Source organism: Pholcus phalangioides, unplaced genomic scaffold (assembly GCF_987345545.1).
Source record: "Pholcus phalangioides strain wild (caught in Gottingen) unplaced genomic scaffold, Ppha-v1.0 ptg000042l_1, whole genome shotgun sequence".
In the NCBI taxonomy this organism is placed as follows: domain Eukaryota; kingdom Metazoa; phylum Arthropoda; class Arachnida; order Araneae; family Pholcidae; genus Pholcus; species Pholcus phalangioides.
The window spans coordinates 20361676-20385306 of record NW_028301628.1 but is presented as its reverse complement, the minus strand read 5'-3'; the positions used below and the strand labels follow the sequence as shown (position 1 = coordinate 20385306).

The window sequence follows — 23631 nt, the reverse complement described above, 5'->3', positions numbered from 1 at the left end:
AAATAAATTTAAATAAAAATTTATTTAAATAATAATTTAAATAAATTTCAAAAATTTCCGCTGCATCAATTATTATTGGCACAACGAATGCAATTGATCGGATCTAAAAAAAAGCCGCTCCAAAAAAAAGAAGCAAAGAAGGGTCGTAAATTAATTGAATGATCCCCGATCGCATTGAAGAGCTTTTCTTCTTTTTCTGCGCTTTCCGATGTACGGCCGGTGGTCGGTAAATACAAGATCCGCTTTAAAATTGAAGACTTGGCAATTAATTAGAAGCCGTTATTTGCGTTGGTGTTCTAAGATAGACGGAGCCCGGAAATTATAAAGCTATGGTTTGAACGTTCATGAGGTGGCGCTTCGAATGAACGTGATGTCATATTTATCAGCTGAAGAAAAAAAGAGATATATCAGGCCAAAGAAAACGAAATTCGTCGAAAAGCTGCCTGTGTATTATTCTCGCTCTCGCTTGCTCGCTGTTTCGAACACACAATAACACTTTGGAGCCGCCACCACCACCACCATCATCATCATCATATCCGAGACGAACGACACACATAATTACAACAAGAGCTGTCATTCCGGTGAGTGCCATTTAATAATATTATGCATTAAATGCCAAAAAAAAAAAAAAAAATATGATAATCTCAATTTGCAAATTAATTTATTTTTCACGCTAATATATACATACATATATATATATATATATATACATATACTGATCTTTCTTTCTAGATTTTTCTACATTTTCTTCTATTTCGTTATTCACGATTTTGACTCGATTTTTCCTTTGTTTCGGCTGCATACATTTTATCGTGCATACTATACATGATAAAATTATACACTTCCGTTAATTCCCTACGTGTTGAAAAGTTATTTCTCTCTCCAACGAATTTTTTTTTTATATAATAAAGTGACATCATTTACATGGAGGCGATTGCATAAAAAAAATTTTTTGCAGGAATACAAACAGTAAATGAGGAAAAGAAATTAGTAGGGTTGTAACATCGCCGCAAGTTTAAATGTAAATACATTCGTTTTCCAGACCTCATTATAGTGCAATGCGACATACTTAGCCTGGTAACTAAACCTGAAGAAAGAGTCTTGGAATTATAAATTCTCATCAGTTATCACAATTACTTTCTAAAACTCTGAAACAATTCTTTTCTTAAATTCTGAAACAATTCTTTTCTTAAATTCTGAAACAATTCTTTTCTTAAATTCTGAAACTATTTCTTCCCTAAATTCTGAAACTATTTCTTCCTTAAATTCTGAAACTATTTGTTCCCTAAATTCTAAAATTATTTTCTCCTTAAATTCTGAAACTACTCCTTTCTTAAATAACGTGCACGAAACGGGCATGTAAAGTAAAATAATAGATGCCCGAATCACAGTATTTTACATGCCCAAAAATGTTATCACTGGTCTTAACTTACCCGCTTGAAAAATTTTGAAAACAAATTGATTTATTCATTAAAAATATCGAAAGTGAAATCGAATTAAATAATAATTATAATCGAAATTTTTGAAAGAAACGCTAAAATTTGAGAGTAATGTGATCACAAATTAAAAACCTAACATTTGTCACACTGCTAATTACGATTTTCTGTTGGCGTCGGAAAAGAAGTCAAGTTGCAATTCAACTCTTATAGAAAGAATCCTAGCTAATTTACGGTACGACGGGCTTGGGCAGGTGCTGGCCTGGAATAAAATGACCAGATCATGCACCTGAGAAACTGGGACAAATCCTGATAAAAACCGGGAGACGTCTTGAAAAAATTTCTCCAGAGGGCATTATAGTGACGAATTGCGAGACAATGGCTAAAATTACCTATTGGTTATAATTCCTGGGCCTTGTATACAGCTTAGTTCAGTGTTCTTCATTCTTTTTCTCATTGCAGGCCACTAAAATTAAGTGAAAATTTTCGTGAACCGGCATGAATGGGAGAAATAGTTTTCGAACCGGCGAGAAAACAATATTTTAGGAGGAAAAATTTCCCGACCTTCTGACTAATTATATATCATATTTGTTTTTTGCTATAATAAATACGGGAAAACAACGTTAAGTTAGAGACTCTGCTGTCACCTATTGAATAAAAACAAAACTACCTGTTATAATTATTGAAATAAAGATGTTTGTTGGTTTTGAACCGAACCGACGCGCAACGTGAAAATGAGAAACGTGTGGTATGAAACTACAATTGAAGAAACGTAGAAATGAATACAGTTTTCCCCCTTTTTTAAGGGGTGCTAGGTATTTCGATTCCCCCACCTTGAACTTCAGGTTATCCATCTGCCTGTTTCAACTTCCAAATGCTTAATTAAAGCTGTGGAATTTTTTCGATGTACTTTTTACGGCCCATAATTCATTTTAAAATATCTTAACCCATATGAATTTATGCAGTTGAATATTAAAAGACAATACGGAGACATTAATTTTCATGCTTGCGAAGATATAAATAAAGAGTACAAATCAATGTTATTGCATGGATATCCAACTCAAAAGTAGGTCCGGCTAATTACTTCATATTTAATCTCCTGGGCTTCTAAGCGAACTCAATATTTCAAAAACCTAGAATTCTATACAATTTTTAAAATTATTGATATGGTGGATAACCCCACCAAATTTCTGCATTTCTGTAGTAAAATCTCGCAATTTTAACACTGATTAATATGAGAATAACCCTTTTCCTGGCCCTCAAAGCGATGCTGATGATGATTATGACGTCTATTCAAAAAGCCTCATTACTGAGAGTATTCAAAATGTGGCAAACTATTATAAAAGTATAACCTATTATACATATATACTGGCAGCGTTATGTACATATATAGTATAAAGAAGTGACAAACCATTATAAAGGCATATGCGTATCTCAAACGCATTGCTAGGAACCACGGTAACCAAAGTAAACGTTCCGAAAGTGATTCTTGAGGTCCAAAACCATTATTGCCCGATAGTTTTTCTCCCATTTGGGCCATTTGACGAAATTTTAAAGTAGCCTATCGTTCAAGTCGGGTCCCATTTGGTATATATGCAAAATTTGGTGACGATCGATCTAAAATTGCAGATTTTTATAGAGAATATGCACACACAGACATACAGAAAATCAATGTTATATAAAGTGTATATAGATAGATACTTTTTTTATTCAATAGGTGACAGAGCAGAGGCCAAAGCGTTAAAACAATACTTATGTACATTTCTCTTACGTACAATAATTATCGATACGAAAAAGCGTACCATCCCCCCCCCCTTTCCGCAATACTCTCTCTCTCTCTCTCCGCTTCCATCTTCATTTCTTTTTTCCTTAAAAACAATTTGATTTTATTTTGAATCTTCTATTAACGGAGAAAAAACGGGACAAAAACTGCTGTATTTTTTTCTGAATAGTGCATTTATTGGTCGAAAACCGGGACGTTTTCGCACTAGGATGAATCTTATTATTTTTACCGAAAGAGTTAAGAGGTAAAATTAACCAAGAAACTTTAGGATAAAAAGTGCTGGCCGGGGAACAAAGCCGTCTTAAGAGCATCGTTGGCCTCTGACAAACTGATTTTTCTGATTTTCTGAGCACCCACCCCCCACCCCCCCACTACCTAGCTAGAAATTATTGCTTTACCAATTAACATGCTTACTCTCGAAAATTTGAACTAGATCTAATTTCCATGAGGCCCCTCAGCACTTGAGGCGCCCCCCCCCCGGCCGTGCCTGGGTGGGTCCATGCTTCAGGATGGCACTTCCTGGGGACCCGCCAAATATTCCAGCCTATGAGCCCAGTTTACAGAATATAAGAGGGGGGGGCGCCCATGACCACACCGGACTCCAGATATTAGGACTTTAAAAATATATCAAAGAACATTGACTACACAATTGCATCATGGCTACTAGTAACTACTGAACCACACATGCACCTCATCCATATTCCTCTGTGGAATTTCTAACGAATTGGTACATGTTGGAATGTGTGTGTATGAGTAGTGAACCTGCCGTGAAGTCTGTTTCTGTGTAATGCTTGTTGTGTGTAACGCTTCCATCTACCATCAATTTTTCTAACTATGAGTGAAGCGTAATGATTGAATAATTGTATTGTTGTAGGCCTGTTGCTCTCTGTGGCAAGACTTTTTAACGGGGAGATCGGCACGCATTCGTGCCTCGAAGTTGGGAACCACAGAAAACCAACTTCAGCCGACCACCACTATGGCGATGGTGGGGTTTGCATCATGGCAGCCAAAGAAAGTGTTTCTGTTAAATTGCACGCATGTGGGTGGGTCGCTTGCATCGTTCGTCGATAAAAAAAATTGAAAAAACGGAGAAGGGTTTAACTTTATAAGCATGTTACTGCCGAAGTCCAAAACTGGCCAATTCGTGACGGGGCCAGCCACAAATTAGCCAATTTCGTTAAATACTGACCCGGCCAGTTCGCGAAGTGGCCGGCAATCCTTGGCCAAAGTCCGATAACGAAAGATATGAATCAGGATCATCATCAACTTGGTATTTTTTCGTGATAATTACGTCCACGTTAGTTATGGCAACCCATCAAACCGCAGTCACGATGCGGTAATCATTTTTTCGTCTTTAAAATTTGGCAGGAAAAAAAAACTACATGTTTATATAATTATTTATAGTTTTTCTCTCAAATTTCACTTTTTTTCTCTCTCGTCACATGGAGCTAATCCAATACATCTGCTATACATACGTATGTATAACACGTTGGCGATTAAACAAATGGATTTTGCTCCTACCGGGCCGTCTTGCATCGAGCTTTGGCTTGGGATCTCCGCGAAATGGCCGGTCAAAGACTCTTGGCCAATTTCGCGAACTGGCCGTCCCCTTCGCAAATTGGCTGCACTTCGGGCTTTGGCAATAACATATGCATATGCACGCACGTGTCGGGCAATAGATTTGTCCAGCCCTGCTTTCCATATCAATTGAATTCGCGCTTCCCTTCCAACCCGTTAACACTATATTGTCGAATTTTAACCTCTTAAGCCGGATTTTCCTAGGAATAGGTGTTTTGCGTCGCGTGTGTGAACAGAACCTTTTCTTTCTTTCTTTCAAACCGAGCACAACTCAGGTCTATCACCATCTATGGGCGATTTACTACCTAGTGAGTTGTGCCGGAGGTGTAACTGTGTGTGTACCTAACAGTCTGAGTGCATATGTAGTGGTGTGTTTGATTTTTCAGTGCTGCCATCTATGTTCCAGAAGGGAAGTGAGTGATGTGTTATGATTGAATTACATTTGTACTGTTTGTAGGTCTGCTGCTCTCTGTGGCGAGACTTTTTAACGGGGAGATCGGCTCACATTTGCGCCTTGAAGTTGGGAACCACAGAAAACCAACTTCAGCCGACCACCACTATGGCGACGGTGGGGTTCGAACCCGGGTCCGTCACTATGACCACTCGACCACCATAGCGGCCGTGAACAGAACTAGAAAATTACGCGTCGCAGGAAACGTGTTACATAATCACGCTACTCGTTTGTTTTTTCCTAACGTGGCGCATCATATCAGGGCGGCTATATTATACAAGGCTATATATGGCCTTTGCATCAGCTACTCTGTTGTCTGCATGCTCCGGTTTGAAGGTAAGGGAAAGAAAACACACAAGAGAGAAGTGAAGAGAACATCGGCAAAACGCGCGGCGCACGACGCATTTGACTCCTCCAGAAGCAGTCCGCCAATCACACCCGATGTAAAGCACCGTCGTCAGCCGTATTACGCTTTGTAGGAAAACAGTCGCACTGCTTTTCTAATTGGTGGGTGGACGGCGGGTCGCGCTGAGTTAATCACGTTGCGCGCGGCACAGGAAACCTGCTCCTAGGTAAACCCGGCTTTAATACGTACAGGGGGAAATATCTCGGCCCAGAGAAGATGAATATATATCTGAGATCTCTCTCTCCCCCTTCTTCACTTGTAACCCTGTGAATGTTAATTGTGTTGTTGTGCGTTACTTTTGTTTTTATTTTCTCCCTGGCTACGGTTCGACGAACTAAACAAAAACAATAGTATTACACATAGGGAAAGGATCGCTGACAGAGCTGAAGAATGAAGAAAGAAAGCGTTTCATCTATTTTTCCTTCATTTCCTACGTGTTAACAATGATACCACTTTCACAGATTTATTTCCGGTATTTCAACGTAGCAGCTGTGGTGGTCGAGTGGCGGACTCGCATCTCGAGGGCCAGGGTTCCAACCCCACCAACCACAACCACAGTGGTGGTCGGCTCAAGTTGGTTTACTGTGATTCTCAACTTCGAGGCATGAATGAGAGCTGATCTCCCTGTTAAAAAGTCTCGCCACAGCGAGCAGTAGGCCTACAACGGTACAAGTTATTCAATCTTTACAGAATTTTTCTAACAATCAGTTAGAAAAATTGATGGCACGTGGCAGCACTTCATAGAACAAGCATTACACCGGAACAAATTTCACATTAGGTTCATAACAGATACAGGCACATTTTCCAGCATGGCCCAGGTCTTCTTCGACCACCTGCTTTTTTTTTCTCTTCATTGAGACAGAGCTGGTGGGCCATGATCTGGTTAGGAGGAAGAGGTACTTAAACATCCGAATTTCATCATTTAAAATCCCATCGTCCAAGTTTGTTGCCAAAATCCTGTACGTAAAGGGGTTAAACACTGCTAAATAAATTTTTGAGGGGTTTTGTTTTTTGGTATATGTATTTATGACGATTTCAACAGCTGGCTGATACGAAGATAAATCCAGGAAAGAAAATTCAACTGCCCTAGCGGGGAATCGAATCAAAACCCCGCCCTGTCATTTGCTGGGTGAGCGCATTAGACTGCAAAGGCCTCTTTTCTTGAAGCTCGTGTGCTCTGAACAGGGCGTACGGTTGACGGAAACTTTTCCCCCGACATCTCACCCCTAGCACGTTTCGTCCCCAATACACTGGGCTCCTGGAAATTTCGCCCCTGACAATTCGCCTGCCCAGACCATGTGAGCGACCCAGTGGGTGACCACATGAGTGAACAGTTAAGTGACCCTATCGGTAATCAAGTGAATTGGGCAGTTACGATCTCCCCAACCCGAGTCAAGCGAGTTGGACATTTACCCCTTGGCATTTTCCCTGCCCTGACTGTATGAGTGGCCAAGTGAGTCCCCCTATGAGTGATAAAGTGAGTTGGACATTTACCCCCGACATTTCACCTGCCTTGACCAAATGAGTGACCGTATGAATGACCGTGTGAAAGAACATATGAATGATGGTATGAGTGACCAAGTGAATCACCGTATGAATGATTAAGTTGGACATTTGTCGCCTGACATTTCACATTTGAGTGACCGTATCAATGAGTGAACGGTTGAATGTGGTATGAGTGATCAAGTGAGTTGGACTGTGACATTTTGCCTGCGCTAACCATATGAGTGACCGCATGAATGAACATATGAATGATAGTATGATGGTCACTCACACATATGATCACACAACTTACATAGTCACTCACTCACATAGTCACTCACTTCGTCATTTATACGGTCACTCACTCACTCACACAGTCAATTTCACACTTAATTGGTCACTCACATAATCACTTGGTCACTCATACTTTCAGGGCAGGCGAAATGTCATGAGCGAAATTTTCGGGGGCGAAATGTAACGAGAAAGAAACGTTCCAGGAATGAAATGTCGGAGGCGAAATTTCCGATCCCATTTTCCTTTCGATCTGCATCAAACACACACACACACACAAGTCCCTGCTCCACACCAAAAGATTCCATACAGTCAAATCCCGTTTTAACGAATACCGCTGTAGCGAAAATCTTGTTTTAACGAAAACTTTTCTAGTCCTCCAGATAAGTTTACATAGGAACAATGTAAAAATCCGGAATCCCTTTCTAACGAATTGAATTCTCTGCTCTGTTGGAGTTCGTTATAAAGGGATTCAACCTTATTTATGCGAAGAGCGAACGTACAAAACAAACCTCAAAATACCTGAAAAGCATTCATTATTCAAATGAACTCGCTGCGAATCGCGGAGACCTTTTTTTCCCCGTGCTCTAGAATTCTTTCTCTGTTTAAAGTGAAAAAAAAATTGTTAAACGCGAACGCAATATGTTTTGCTTCAGATCTTCGGCGTGGGTAGGAAACTAGATCTTTATTTTCGCGAGCAGACGCGCGGTTCCACCTAAAATATCACGAGCTCGAAACGCGTTGGAGAAAATAGCGTAGCTCCCTCCAGGTGTTGAACGTGACCTTTCCTATTTGGAATGTGTAAATCATTTCTCTCACATCTTATAGCAGCCCCCCCCCCCCCCACACCCCAGGGCTAGGACCTTCAGCTGGGTCTCCGGTAAAACTTTTCACAAGCCCCCGTGTAGTTGCACGTTACTACAATTTCATACAATTTACAGTGTGAAATGAAATAAATGGTAGGAATCGTCCCGGGCTTGTCAACCCCCACTGTTGTGGGGGCCATGATGTAAATTAACTAAAAAACATTGGGTTGGGCTGTGCCCCATTCACACTTCCCAACTTACGGCTGAATGAATGAAAGCCAGAACTTTCCTAACTTACTGCTGTATCGATATATGACGGAGATCAACTTAATTTCATTTTTTTTATTAATGGCTCCCAATTTATATTGGTAGCCAGATTTGCAAACCATTGATGGTATGAGTGACCAAGTGAGTCACCGTATGAATGATCAAGTTGGACATTTGTCCCCTGACATTTCACCTGTCCGAATGAGTGACCGTATGAATGACTTTATGAGTGAACGGTTGAATGTGGTATGAGCGACCAAGGGAGTAACCCTATGAGTGATCAAGTGAGTTGGACATATACCCTGTGACATTTTTCCTGCGCTAACCATATGAGTGACCGCATGAATGAACATATGAATGATAGTATGATGGTCACTCATACATATGGTCACACACTTGATCACTCATTCAGTCACTTACATAGTCACTCACTTCGTCATTCATTTATACGGTCACTCACACAGTCAATTTCACCATTCATTCATTCCACTGGCGTTTGGACGCAATATTACGTCCTTTGATCTTAAAGTAGTTATACGCCCAATAGCGCAATATGTGTATTTACATAGTGGGATATTTTCTAAATGTGATCTACCGGTAGACGCCAAATTTTATTTACAACGTCTGCGCTATTGGGCGTTTAACTACTTTAAGATCAAAGGACGTAATATTGCGTCCAAACGCCAGTGGAATGAATTCAAACAAGTTCATTCTGTTTTCTTTCCTCTCTCCTGATCATCCCGAAGTTTTGTTGCGACCTCACATTTTTTTTCTTTTGATTTTTTTTTTTGTATACCCTGTTAATGATTTTTTTCCTCACTTATGATGTATCTTTCTTATAAGAGAAAAATAGAACAGGTAGGGTGAGGATGAAAATAAAACCTAACTTTGTAACATTCTTATATTTATTTCATTATTCTATAACCTTATCTATATTATACTGTCTTCCTATGCATCCCGCAAAAATATTTCTGCCTGCATATGAAACGCAGACGGAAAATATAGTGCACCCACAGTTTAAAATGAGATTCGTTTCCGTGGGGTGATGCCGGTAATCAACTTTTCGAGTAAGCAGTCGGTTCGACCAAGTAGAAGGTTTTAACCCCCTCAACGATCACGGACGAGATGTCTCGTATCTTTATAAATAGATGAAATAAGTCGAGCTCTTTTTCTTCGAGACTTTTTATTGGTAACCCTGTAAAAAATTATTATTTTTTTATTTTTGTTCTTTTCTTTCTTCCTCGCTACGGTTTAACGATGAAAAAATGGTATAATATAGTACAGGGAAAGGGTAACTGGGAGAGAAAGAAAGAACGGAAAAACATGCTTTCCTCTCATCTTTTTTCCTTCATTTCTAATGTGTAATCAATGATACCAGTTTTCGAGATTTATCTCCGCTAATCCAACCGCACGTTTTGTTGCCGGAAGCCTATACGTAAACGGCGGGAGCGGTTCGAGGAAATATCTCTACCAGTGCTGGACCTATTTTTGGCACACCCTCGAGAAAAAAAATATCATCTTTGTCCGTGCATGACCTATTTTTTTTACTCCCCCCCCCCGTTATTTCGATCGACAAGGCTTTTTTTGCCCTCTCAACTTGGATTTGGCACCCCTTCTACAGTGGTGCCCAGTGCAGCCGCACGGGTCACGTGATCCAAGAGCTGCCTCTGGTAAAGGCGTTAATATAATTTCAAAATTTATTGAGGGGTTAAGGTCAAAACGACCATTCTGACCACGTTTTCCGTTGGGACAGAACGTGTTTGTTTTTCAACCTAGATAACGGCACCCATAAGTGCCAAAACATATGTCGGTGTTTTTTAAATTGTGTTATTTGTCCTCACCACATTGCCAAATATTCTTCTGTAGTTTAGGGAAAAGCTATTCTTTTTGATTAATGTGGTCAGTGTATTTTAAGTATTGTGATTGCACCATTCGCGCGCCCAAGTCTCGTCATGGATATGGGATTCGATGTTTAGGAACTTCTAGAGGTAAGATTTCTCGAGGAAATATTTCTTTAGAGACCGATACCTTCATTCTGGCATGTACGTATACATCCGCTTGTCATGGTGAGGCTGAAACTAATTCATCCATTCCTGAGGAAATTTCACGTTCAAGAAATTCCGAAAAAGATTTCGGGTAGAGAGAGAGAGAGAGAGAATTCTCCAACTTTCTTTCAAAGAGAGTTCGTGAAACTTTTCCCCCCTTCAATGTGAAATTCTTCTTCGGTAAGGAGCGAATTCCTCCATCGGCCGCGTGGGAAATTATACAGAGATTACTGAACATCGTCCGAAATGTGAACGAAATCTTCGGCAAAGATGCCTCATCGAAAAGCGCTGCGCAAATTAATTTCGTAGTTATAAAAATATTTCCCTCAGAAAATACCGATCCCTTTTCTTTCCGATAAAAAGATTAGACTTTTTCTCCCTTGAAAACGCATTTCACTCGTTTTTCGAATCTCAGTCACGACATGTCAACAGGACAGTCTGGCATCATGGGCCCTCTGCGCCAAGTTATTTTTCTGAGGCCCTAACTGGCGAATTCAACTGTTTACTCTCAAAAATTTACATTGATATGATGAAAAGCATGTACCAATATGCTAGAAGTGGTCAGTGGAAGAAGGCCTATTCGGATTACCTGAACGCCTAACGTTGAGCTTTTCAATTTCAGATACCGACTTCACGTCCGACATGTTGTTGAGTTTTTCCTATCCCGGAGTGGTCAAAATTTTTCTTACTCCACTTCTCTACATTTACATGCACTACACTGTACACAGCCACGCACAGTCTTGTTTGTCTCTTCATAGAGTTGATGACAACACGGGCAGTCTCTCAGTTGGCAGCTCGCCCCAAGGGGCAAAAAACAAGCGTAAACCTTTAATTCTGATCTAGTCTCAAAAATTTCTACCAGAACTCTTTTTTTTTTTAGGACCCAGGGGCTTGCCTGGGTAGGCCCCTGCGTTAAGACGGTACTGAATGGCGATAGGAATCCAAACAGTCTTGGACGGAACGTCTCGTTTAAAACGTCAACGACCATTATTGAGAAACCCCCAAAGACAAAAAGACAAATCAACAGTAATTTTGTGGATAACTGGGACCTGCATTCTGGAATCCTTCTCTTCCCGAGGATTGGTCAGAGGCCATCATTCCTAGAAGGAGTTGAACTGAGATTTGTAGAATCATGGGTTCTATGAGAAAAAAGACCAAATCAATAGCAATTTACAGTAGCACTCAAAAGTCGTTTGACATCAATAAATTTATCTAAAAATTTTGTATTTGAAAGTTTTAATTTAATCTATCACATGAAATACAAACACTGGACCTCACTACAAACTACACTATTATGACTAAAAAAACTACTTATCTACACCTTCTAAAATCAGAAAAAAATAATTAATCACTTTTATGAGGGATCGAAAGTCTTTTGACACAAACAAACAATAAAGCAAACACCTAATAAACAAATAGTAAAATCCGGTCATGCCGTGGGTATCGTAAAAAAGTACAATTAAGTATAATTACCCTATTTATTGGGAAATCTTGTATTGTAAAACTACTTGGCATCATGAGCGGATATACGGGGGGGGGGGGTGCATTGCTCCCCAGAGTCAAAGGTGAAGTCGACTAATCTAATGTGTATATGTATTGACATCATCATCATCGTGCCCCCCCCCCCCCAGGCTTCCAAGTCTATCATCTCCACCTATGCTTGACTTGGCATAGTGCTTGTCTTGACATGCCAAGCATGGCATGGCTTGGCATGTCTTTCGCATGGACCGAATGTTCTTGTCCCATGGTCAATGGATATTCTTTTCATTGTTTTTTCCACTATTGAAAAAACCATCGAATTCAGATAAAATTCTTGGCTCTGGCTCGTCTATTGAACTCAATCCATAAATACTTGGTAGTATTGAAGTTATGGCTCTGACTTAACCACCCATAAAACTCTCATTTTATTGTCTTTCGAGTAATGTCTAACAACTTTTGAGCAATATTTACGGTTATTATCTTGCTGGGATATGAGTAATAGCGGCATGTTTCGTGTCGTTAAGGACGACATGTGGTTATGAAATATACGTTGTATTTTTGTAATGGAACCTCTGTCCCTTGTGTTTTTTTCAGAAGATTAAAGAGGACCCCGACAGCTTCAGTCGAAAAGCATCTCCCTACTTTCACCTTCGTGTGTTTAACACTAACAACCTATAATCTATAGCCCCGTTTACATGATATAATAAATAACAAAATATCCCGGGAAGTTCCCGGTAATAACGGGGATTTTCACTACAATCCGTTTACATGTCATTTAGTTTATGCCGGTATTCTCCTCCCCCTTCTTTTCGGAAGTCGTCACTGATCAATTGGGTTGAACCAATACCTTCTAAAGCTTGCTCTAGAAGGTGTTGGTTGAACTGAACGGGTGGTTGGCTCAAGATGGCCGACGAAGGAGCTAACAGCAATTTTTGCGGCGGCACAAAGGATTATCGGAGAGGAAGTCGAAGTCACCCACCATTATTCCGCAACAGAGATGGGACCCGACCTTAAGCCTGGATTAAACTATAAAAGTTTTGTAAAAGTGCTTTTATAAAACTTGAAAAATACAACCAATAAGCTGATCGGTTACATCCGAGCAAATGCAACCAATCAGTTTAATGGTTTGATTCTTCAAGTTTTATAAAAGCACTTTTACAAAACTTTTATAGTGTAATCCCGGCCTTAGAAAGATTTACTGCAGTGGTCTGTGACTTCTCAGACTTTGCGGGCAACATAAATAATTTCATTGATGTCCGGTGGCCATCGAATCATATCAACACCTTCTATAGCATATAGCCTCCCCGCGAAGTTCGTGACGTCACCGAAGTTTTCCATTTCACTTACAGTCATTGGATATACTGCAAAAACAAAAAAAAAGTAAAGATTTCGCATACGTTTGACTGCTATATCCAATGGCTACAGGTGAAATAGACGACTTCAGAGACGTCAAAGCTTCGCGCGGATGTTTTCTGCTATAGAAAGGTGTTGGTCATACCTTGATATTCACGGTATTTAGGTTCACATTATCTTTATTTTATTTCCTACGCTTATTTTGTTCGAGTTTGGCCAATGAAGTGTAACTAACGCGGCGATGAACAGTTGTTAGTTAATTTTCCGTCTCTAAACGAATTGTTGTAGGTGAGTTTACCTAAAATGTTTCCGAATACAGTACACAGATATGGATTCATGGCTTTGCAGTCTATTCAAATTTTGAAGCCGTTGTCCTGTTCCAACTTGATCTTCTTGGCCACGAATTACTAAAACACACACTTGCTCCCTATGTTACCTTTCTTTCCTTCAAACCGAGCACAACTCAGGTCTATCGCCATTTATGGGCAATTTATTATCTAGTGAGTTGTGCCGGAAGTGGAAGTGCGTGTACCTCAGTCTGAGTGCGTATATAGTGTTGTGTCTGATTTTTCAGTGCTGCCATCTGTATTTCAGAACTAAAGTGTAGTGACTGAATTACATTTGTGCCGTTTGTAGGTCTGTTGCACCCAAAATTACACGCAAATACTTTTCTGACAGTATAATTGACGCTCGTTATAACGATCCCACGTTATAGCAAGCATTCTATTATAACGAATGGTAGAATAAGTTCCAAATGTTTTCATAGCACGACTACCCATATTATGTTCTACTTTCGATAAACGAAGCTCCCAATGTAACGTCGTTTTCGACGGGACGAAGGGGGTCATTATAGCGAGCGTTGACTGTATCGTTTATTTTATCGACAACACACTTGACCCTCTCTATTTTTATTTCTCTTTCAGAGAACCTTCATTTTTTTTCCCAAACATCCAACGAGATGAGTCGACTCGGCATTTTGTGCTCAATATTCATCGTTTTTCTGCTGATATCAGCACCGTCAGACGTGGAGGCAAGGCGATGCACTAGAATATGCGAGAAAGGCAGGTGCCGTCCAGTGTGCATGCGGAATGTTCGGTAAGTCCTTTTGTGAAATTTTTCGACAGAAACAATAAAAAAAACCCTTCGAAGATTGGAAGAGCCTGGAAAAAAGAGGTACCTATACTACTACGCACCCGTACATGCACCTCGTACACATGCGCTTTCCCTGCGGAATTTTAGAGGTACCTACCACCCGCATTTATTTATGAATAATTGTGAAAAATGCGCGATAAAATTTTCCTCAAATCCGCTAAAATGAATGGAAATACTTGATACGCACTGCGTTGTCACACACACATCGATCGTCAATCAATACCAGATTTTTCATTCGTAATCGAAGCCAAACAAGGTCAACCACCCTTAAATCACGTTTCTTCACGTGATGGTGCAAAGACACGAAATTTGCTAGAACCAAAAACCGATGTTCTTAACCGAAAAGTCGGAAACAAAAAGACCAAAACGTCATAACCTTATATCCGATCAAGATTCCGATCGGCACCTTGAGATAACTTATCTAAAAATGTGGCGCTTGACCGAGTGTCACATTTTCAGTGAAAGTGAGGACGAGATAATGATCGCTTTCCAGACTTGGTAAGGAATCTGCTCTTGGAGGTGTTCATTTCGTTCGTTCGACTTTTGCGCCGGCGTCAGTTTGAAACTGTTTTTCACCGAAAAATACACTTTCATTGCAAATTCGTTTGAGTTAGCATGGATATCGACATTTCGGGACCCGAATCGCCGTAAAAGCGAGTACCGGTCCGATTGTTCAATGAAAATGCCTGACAGAGACGTCGATTAGGTCGATGTTTTTCTTCTTATTCCAGAATAACATAAGAGAATGTGATGCTCGTCTCTCTCAAGCATTTTTAAAGCTCAACTGGTGAGTGATACTTCCATCCTTGAGCGCTCTTCCTGTCTTATCTTCGTCTCTCGCCACGTGGTCGTTTGAGATGTTTACGAGAAGTAGAAGAAAAAACTGTTTAAAACAAAACAAACCAACTTTTTATAAGACATTGCGGTGGTTATTCTGAGTTTTTATGACATGGTCCAAGGTCGATGTATCACCAGATGATTCCTTTGCGACAGGCCCGGATTTAAGCGCGCGTGAAGGGTGTGGCTCCACCGGGCCGCAAACCGAGCAATATTTTGATTACATGACTAACTTCTTAACTCAAAAATAGCTTAAAACTTTGTCCAAGACAGGAAATCCCCAATATTATATTCAGACACATTCAACCCTCTGGCTGGCCTCTCGGATTTTGATACCCCCCCCCCCCCCACAGCGAAGTCATGGGGCTACGAATCAGAACGAAATCAAGAGACTACAAATTCTTCGTATCCGTGTAGACCTATTTATTTTCAAGAAACAGTGTAATGAATTCGTCTATGGAAGTGACAAAATTGATTTGTCGGATGAGAAATGGGTTCCACTTTTATCTGTAAGGGGCCGTTCAAGTATTACGTCATCATCGATGGGGGGGGGGGGAATTTCTGATTTGCTGACTTTTGATGACGAGGGGGGTGTTGGGTTTGGATAATGCTTCCGTCATCAACCACCGTTTATGAAAATATGAGTTAGGATTCAGAGGGGCAGAGCTAATGAAATTTTGCTGACAAGGGGGGAGGAGGTCAAAAATGACTAAAAATTTGCTTAGTAATACTTGAACGGCCCCTAACAATTTCGAAAAATGGTTCAGACTCTTTTCAAAGAAATTCAAATGTGAGTACTCCATACAAATAGCCGAGAAAGGTATTTTCTCTCTCTACGCAGAGATGCAAATACAGCTTTCTTAAACTAAAAAAAAAAATTGGGTACGCTGTATCACAGGCACGGCCGTAATTTCTGACGCGAATACTTTTTTTGCGCCTTGAATCGAGTGTTAGGTACTGGTCATCGGCTTTGTCTTTGGAATAGCTTACAAACGATACCAATGTCGTCTATTTTCATTGTGAACTGCTCGAGATATAGCGGAAAACAATTTGTTACGAACCAAGAAAACGGACCTGGTGTCCAGACGGGAAGAGAGAGATATTGAAACTGGAGCGATATCATTGAATTCACCTTGGCAATGCTCATCTGACGATACCATTGCTTGTGATTTGCGTTGGGTACTTCCTGAGAAATGAGAGTTTAAAAAATTTTGTCACGGACCTTTTTGCGAACGCTCCCAGTATCGTCAGGCGATTTAAAAGACGAATTCACGTCAAAAAAAAAATGTTTTTGAGAGAAACGTGCCTACAGATATACCTGAACTCACCCTGTCAGCACGATGTTCAACACAAAGGAACAACAACAAAGAAATTTCCATGATAACGGACGGAATCGTTTCGAGAAGTAAACAGACAGCTTATGAATTATGTATTCGGAATTTTATGATTCCCGTTGCACCGAAGATTTCTGGAGCCACTCCCGGACATTAGATAGAAAACAACGACGGCGGAAGGCGTCTTATCGACTCTACCGCGTTCTTTCTTCCTACAAAAAATACAATGAAATACATTCTTTTTGACGTATCCAGCATTGCCCAGTAGGAAATTACATTCCTCTGGGCGCACAACATATAGATCGATACAACGATCGTACGTTATCGCACACAAATAATCTTCTCTATAATTTCTATCACTTTTTTTATTCTTTTCTATAAACTATACTTTTCTATACATGAGCAAAGAAAAAAAAAACAATTGCTCGGATTGCATACTGCATGTACTCTGTAGAATTATTTTACGCCATTTAAAACGACGCGCAGAATGAGCTTCATACACACCACAATTCCCTGAGTAGAAGCAGCACATACAGATTTCGTTATTTTGAGAAAAATCGAAAATAAATCTATACGGAATATATATATATATATATATATAAATTTCATTTTGTGTGCGCGCAGCTCCACAAAATAATATTTCTCTCAACTCCAAGAACAATAAAAAAACAACCGAGGAAGAGAAATATATACTCTGGCTTTTCCTATTATTCATACTGCACGCATATACAGGGTGTTCTGTTAATGGACCGACAAACTCAGAGGGTTGCTAGTAGACATCAAGAGGAACAAAAATTGCGATGGAAGATGGTGTCGCAAACCACGTTGAGAGGGTGAAAATCGCGAAAAACGCATGCAGGTTTCGATGTCACGCTGGAACGATAAAAAGTACAATAATAACTACTAAAAGATTTTGATTAATTATTACAAGAGTTGTTGGAAGTGGTGGCCGCTGACATTGCACAGTCTACAACGACGTAAAAATGATTCCCGGACGCGTTCGAAGATACCAGGTGTGCTTTTGATGTCTGCCGCAGCGACGACAACCCGCTATCGTAAATCAAATGCATATCAGCGTATTCAGACGTGACAACTTTGGGAATCCAGAAATTTTCCCGAGGGGGGTACCTCCACCCCGGCACTCATAAACTCGATAAAAAAAAAATTCGATTTTTTTTTTCAATCAATTAAGAAAAAGCTCCATTCCTCCCCGCCCCCCAAGGAAGGTTCTGCATTGTTCCCGAGCAGAATATAATTCCATGTCCGTCTTTTTCCATGCAGAATAGAGAGAGAAATCACATTTACATATACAGTCAAACCTCGTTAATGAGTCACTCTTGGGAGTGCAAAAATATTATTTAGTAAGCGGAGTGACTCGTTAAACGGAGTAAGCCATAGCTGTGCCAATTCTTGCCTGAGGACAATTGGGACTTCCAAAAAGTGACCCGTTAAGCGGAGTGACGTTTTAACCGAGTGACGCACTAAAGAGGTTTGACTGTATTTGTGTTCCTCTCCGAGCCAACCTTTCTTGTACTTGACAAACCGTAGGGAGGGGAAAAAATTATTTTTGTTTACAAGGGGGATTACCAAAAATGAGGAGTCTCGAAAGGAAGAATGAGCTCGAATGAATTTCTTGTCTACACAAGGCTGAGATGTCTCATCCCTGTGCGTTAAGGGGTAAGTTAAACTGACGGAATTCAGAATTGATAAAAAATTTGAAACCGATTATGAAACTTATTTGTTCTAGAATTATTTCTTTGAAGAACCATATTATTCAAAAAATCGGGGTGAGAAGTGACAAAGTCCATTTCGGAGCAGCAAAATTCAGGATTCGGAGCATATATTTATAAATTGGAGCAGCGAGATTAACTTCCAAGAATATTTCCATTAACCCCCACCCCTTTTCAAAATAAAACAACTGCACTGTCTTTTGTTATCAAACATCTGTTCATCAGCTTGTTTTTTGTTTATGTTGTTTCAGGCTTTTCACACATTGTTTGAAAGAGCGGCTGTCATAAAATTTTTCACACGTCTGTTTAAGATGATTTTTGCTTATGGAGGGCACTATTTGCTGTCTGGAACAGCGGCTAAAACAACTGCACTGTCTTTTGTTATCAAACATCTGTTCATCAGCTTGTTTTTTGTTTATGTTGTTTCAGGCTTTTCACACATTGTTTGAAAGAGCGGCTGTCATAAAATTTTTCACACGTCTGTTTAAGATGATTTTTGCTTATGGAGGGCACTATTTGCTGTCTGGAACAGCGGCAGTTCAAATGACCGAAAAATTTTCTAAGTTTTCAATTTCTTTTTATACCCGGAAAGAAATTGTTGCAAAATGGGAGAGAATTTCGGAAGAATCACCACGGTGTTTGGCGATTTAACACCCGTTATTTTGCAACATTGGCGATTTAACACTGGTTATTCAGTTCTTTATTAGTTTCTAAATTAGCATTCGTAATTAGGCGGACATGCTCTTTTCATGAAAAAATTTTTTCACGAAACATCGGGAATTGATGCAATGACGATCAACTACAGTAATTTCTACTGCTTCCAGCGACGACTTTTTCTTTTTTTGGAAAACGGAAACTCACATTTCGCTTTAAAGCTGAAAAACCATTGCAGACCATCTTCTGTATCACGCTCACGGATATTATCCGGGTTTCGCGATGGAAAGATCGATGGGGGCCGATAGTTTAAGTACACAGAGGAATGAAGCTCGGAAAGAATCGTTTCGCGGCAAGCAAGAACAAACAATTTTTGCCGTCCTTTCCGAAATTCCGCTCATACTGAAGCAAAATTCGCTATTTGGCGCAGAAAAATACGAAAATACACTATTGGAGCAGGATGGCACAAGATGTTAATTTTGGCCCACTGCGGCGCAATTGGCGCAGAGTTCCCACTCCTGCAAAAGCTATAGAAAATGTAGGATTGATGAAAATTCAAAATGTAAAATTAAATATTTTATTCTGTATAAATATGAAATTAATTATAAATATAAAATTAATACAAGTAAGCAAGCATAGGCATACGCAGAATTTTCTCGAGGGGGATATCCTGCAAAATAATACTACAATCTTGGCTCGAGGAGGGTGAGAACCCCCCCCCCCCCCCTTGCGTACGCCAATGCAAGTAAGGATTTCAATGCTATATATATATGTTTCACTCATACACACACAAATAAAACTTCTTTTCGTTAACAATTTTTTTTTAAATTGCATAAAAATACGTAGCGATAGCGAACGATACCTCTTTCATTGCGTATCAACAGCAGACACACTATCCAAGTAATTCCTGTTGTTTACGGGGGAAAAAATGCATGTTCGTCGTGTCTCGGTTTGAGTTTACAAGGATCTAAAGGTATCATCCTCAAAAAGTTTCGAAAAAATTACCACTAATTCTACTCATTACAATATGCACAAAAATTTAAAAATATCCGGCGGAATTATTATGGACCACTCAAAAAAATTTCAAATATTAATATTTTGAATGCCAATAGATGCCAAGAGTGACAAAAAATTCCACAACCCTTAGTGTTGGTGGTCATTCAAACACATGATCAGGTACAGCACGTACACAAGGCATCTCGCGAGCACCGTGGTGCACCCCGAATGCTCGATGCTCCCGTCCAATTTCGTACTCGCGAGCACTTAATCAACGTCCCAATTAAACACCCTGGAGGAATCATGGGAGAGAAATAACTGGTTTCTGGAAGAAAGCGCGCTATAAATTAAATTTTTTTTTGCTTATACATTACGCCAGTGGTTCTCAAACCTTTCCGACCGCGGAGCCCCTGGCAAAGGTTGGAGGCGCACCAGGGAGCCGCGGCGCAGTTTGAGAACTCCTGCATCATACTATTTTGTCTCCCATCGCTTTTTTTTTATATTATTTTCTCTCCCTCGCTTAGTATTCAACAGAAAACAAAAAGGGGAATTAAAGTGAAAAGAAAAATTTTATAGATATCGCCAGTAGCCAACTGTTGTAATTTTTAATAATTTTTTGCGGCTTTAATAATTGAACTCCGCCGCTAATTTTTTGTTTTTATGTATTTCTGGGCGAGATGAATTCGCTTTTTTATCATAATTTTTTGGAGATGACACTTTTGCACTCTTTCTTGTTGGTCTTATAAATTGTCATTTTTGCAGGCGGTTCGTTGATTACCAGAATGCGCTGAAGTCTGACGGAAGCATTCACAGAAAGATCGAGGAGTCCATTTACTAGCATGGGAGAATGAAACAGTAAGTATGTCAATATATTCATAAATAGGCCCTATTCTGTATCCTCTTCGCACCAGTGTCTCATTTTTAAATGGTGGTTCTTTCAAATTAAGACCTTAGGTACACATGCGCCGTATGTGCACAAACTCAAATTGTCTAAGTGTGTGTGCGCAACTGAAAATACTGTTCTGATAATGTCTGTCTCTAACAAGTCCTTGAAATGAGCAGAGGATGAAACAATTTGCACGTTGTCACAGATTTATACCAGAACAGGTATTTACAAGCAGAGATCTCTTGACGGAACGTGACCAACAGAGAGCGATCTCCCGTCTTCAGAATAAAATTTTACAATAACCTCTTCAGGCAGAGCCACCTTATAAAGGCAACAGCAGCTTTCTAGAATAATCTGGAAAATTCGCGTGACGTCTTCATATTTCCAGTTTCGCATTATCGGAGCTGTCGCCAAGCGTTCCAACTTGGCGATATTTTGAGGTGTTTACAAAAAATTGCGTTATCGATTATTTAATGGTGAAAATGACAAATTCAGGGGTGGGAAGTGACTAAGTCCATTTCGGAGCAGCAAAATTCAGGATTTGGAGCAATTTTAGAGCAGCAAAATATGGGATTCGGAGCAGATATTTATAAATTGGAGCAGTGAAATTAACAAGAATATTTTCGTTAACCCTCAACCCTTTTCAAAATAAAACTGCACTGATCTTTTGTTATCAAACATCTTTTCGTCAGCTTGATTTTTGCTTTTGGTGTTTTAGGCTTTTGACACCTTGTTTGAAAGAGCGGCTGTCATAAAATTTTTTGCACCCGTCTATTTAAGATGATTTTTGCTTACTGAGGGCACTATTTGCTGCCGTGAACAGCAGCACTTCAAATGAGCTAAAAAAAATTATAATTTTTTTATACTTGGAAAGAAATTGTTGCAAAATGGGAGAGAATTTCGGAAGAATCAACTTGAAGTTTGGCGATTCAGCACTCATTATCTGGCGATCTGACACTCGTTGTTTGGCGATATTGACAATTTAACGCTCGTTATTCGGCAAAGTTTCTAAACTAACATTCGTAATTCGGCGGACATGCGCCTTTTATTCCCGGAATGAAAATTTTTTTCACGAAACATCGGGATTTAAAACAATGACAATCGACTACAGTAATTTCTGCTGCTTCCAGTGACTTTTTTTTTTAAACGGAAACACTCGAATTTGCACTTTAAAGCTGAAAGGCATTGCAAACCATCTTCAGTTCCACGATCACGGGCAGTATCGGGGTTTCGCGATGGAAAGCCCGATCAGGGGCCGATAGTTTAAGTATAGTGGAATAAAACACGCTCTTCTCGTAAAGAAACGTTTCGTGGCTAGCAGGAACAAAAATTTTTTGGCGTCCTTTCCGAAATTCCGGGCATAAAGCCCCTTTATACGTACGCTTTTGCGCGCGCGATAGCTGTAAACAACTTCAGAACCGCCTTCAAGAGTGTGCGTGTAAAGGCGAAAAAAGTGTGCGGTTAGGAGTGCGCGCAAGAACTGGTCATTCCAGCGTTCAATCGCGAACACAAAATCGTACGTCTGCGCAAACCCACCCTACCGGCAAAAAAGGGGCGAATCCCTCGTCTCCTGCGTCGTCTTCCTTCATTATCGTTCTAAAAAAAAAGATGTGTACAATGTAAATAATTTTTTTCAGCGATAATATTTATTGCAATTTTTCTTCCTGTTTCCAACGGAAATGATAAATTAGTTTCAAGTGCCGTAATTACATTTATTAGGTTATTGTAATAATTTTCGAACTTTGATTTGGTTCCTTTATCTACTAACATTATTATATCAGATTTATAGATATGTTAAATTACTATTATTATTTTGATAACTTCGCAAGTTTTCATTTATCCTCAGGGTGTGGGAAAAAAAAACAGTTTAACTAGGGGCTCTTAATCCACATAAGTTCTATTTTTTTTCTTTTTAAAGAAAATAATTGTTTTTTTATAGAAAAAAGTATTTTAAGAAAGATCAGTTTCAAAATTTGAAATTAACGATAGAAGTATATACGCATAATTAATGCGAGAATTGATGAAAGAAATTATTCCAAAATTAATAAAAATCCAGAATTGAAAAAAGATAACTTCAGAATAGATGAAAGCCTTTCAATAACTTGGAGCCTCTTTTTTGATTTGGCACTGGTTCCATTCCTGTTCACTCACCAGTTAAGACGCCTACCACTGGCTACAGAAATTTCGAAAAAAAACCCCATTTTAATTAGAAATTTATTCAATACGCATATTTTTAAAATTGGAAATGTATCTGGGGAACACAAAGTTGATGTTTTTAAGTCACTGCTAAAAAGGTTAAGAACATCTGATTTAAATTTGATAATACAAATTTGACTAAAACACAAATGAAAAAAAAAAATTAAAAGGGACTTAGGGTTGTGGAAAAAACTTCCATTATCTGAATGTCTGAAGATTAACAATGGTGCTGTTTGAAAAGCAGCATCCTATTCATTAGATCTAGCCAACTCTGCATTCATAGCAGGTGTTCAGTGGACAATGTGCTGTACTTTTCCATGATAAGATCACAAAAGATGTCCAAGGTCAAGTGATGTTCAAAATACCTAGTAAAAGGGATGTTTCATGTTATAAGATAATGCGGATTTCATTTAAAACCTAAAACCATCCAATGTCATGAATGATATCCAACTAAAAACGTATTGCTATT

The 23631-nt window shown here is 39.5% G+C and overlaps 1 long non-coding RNA gene across 1 annotated transcript in view; it reads left to right on the top strand.

The window, feature by feature from the left end:
- The first annotated feature begins 424 nt into the window (after positions 1-424).
- Positions 425-23631, top strand: part of LOC149064624 (uncharacterized) — a 25644-nt gene continuing 2437 nt past the window's right edge. Inside the window, exons 1-3 of the long non-coding RNA XR_016195745.1 lie at positions 425-581; positions 14301-14472; positions 20843-20935. This is a non-coding gene — a long non-coding RNA (uncharacterized LOC149064624). The remainder of the gene's footprint in view (positions 582-14300; positions 14473-20842; positions 20936-23631) is intronic.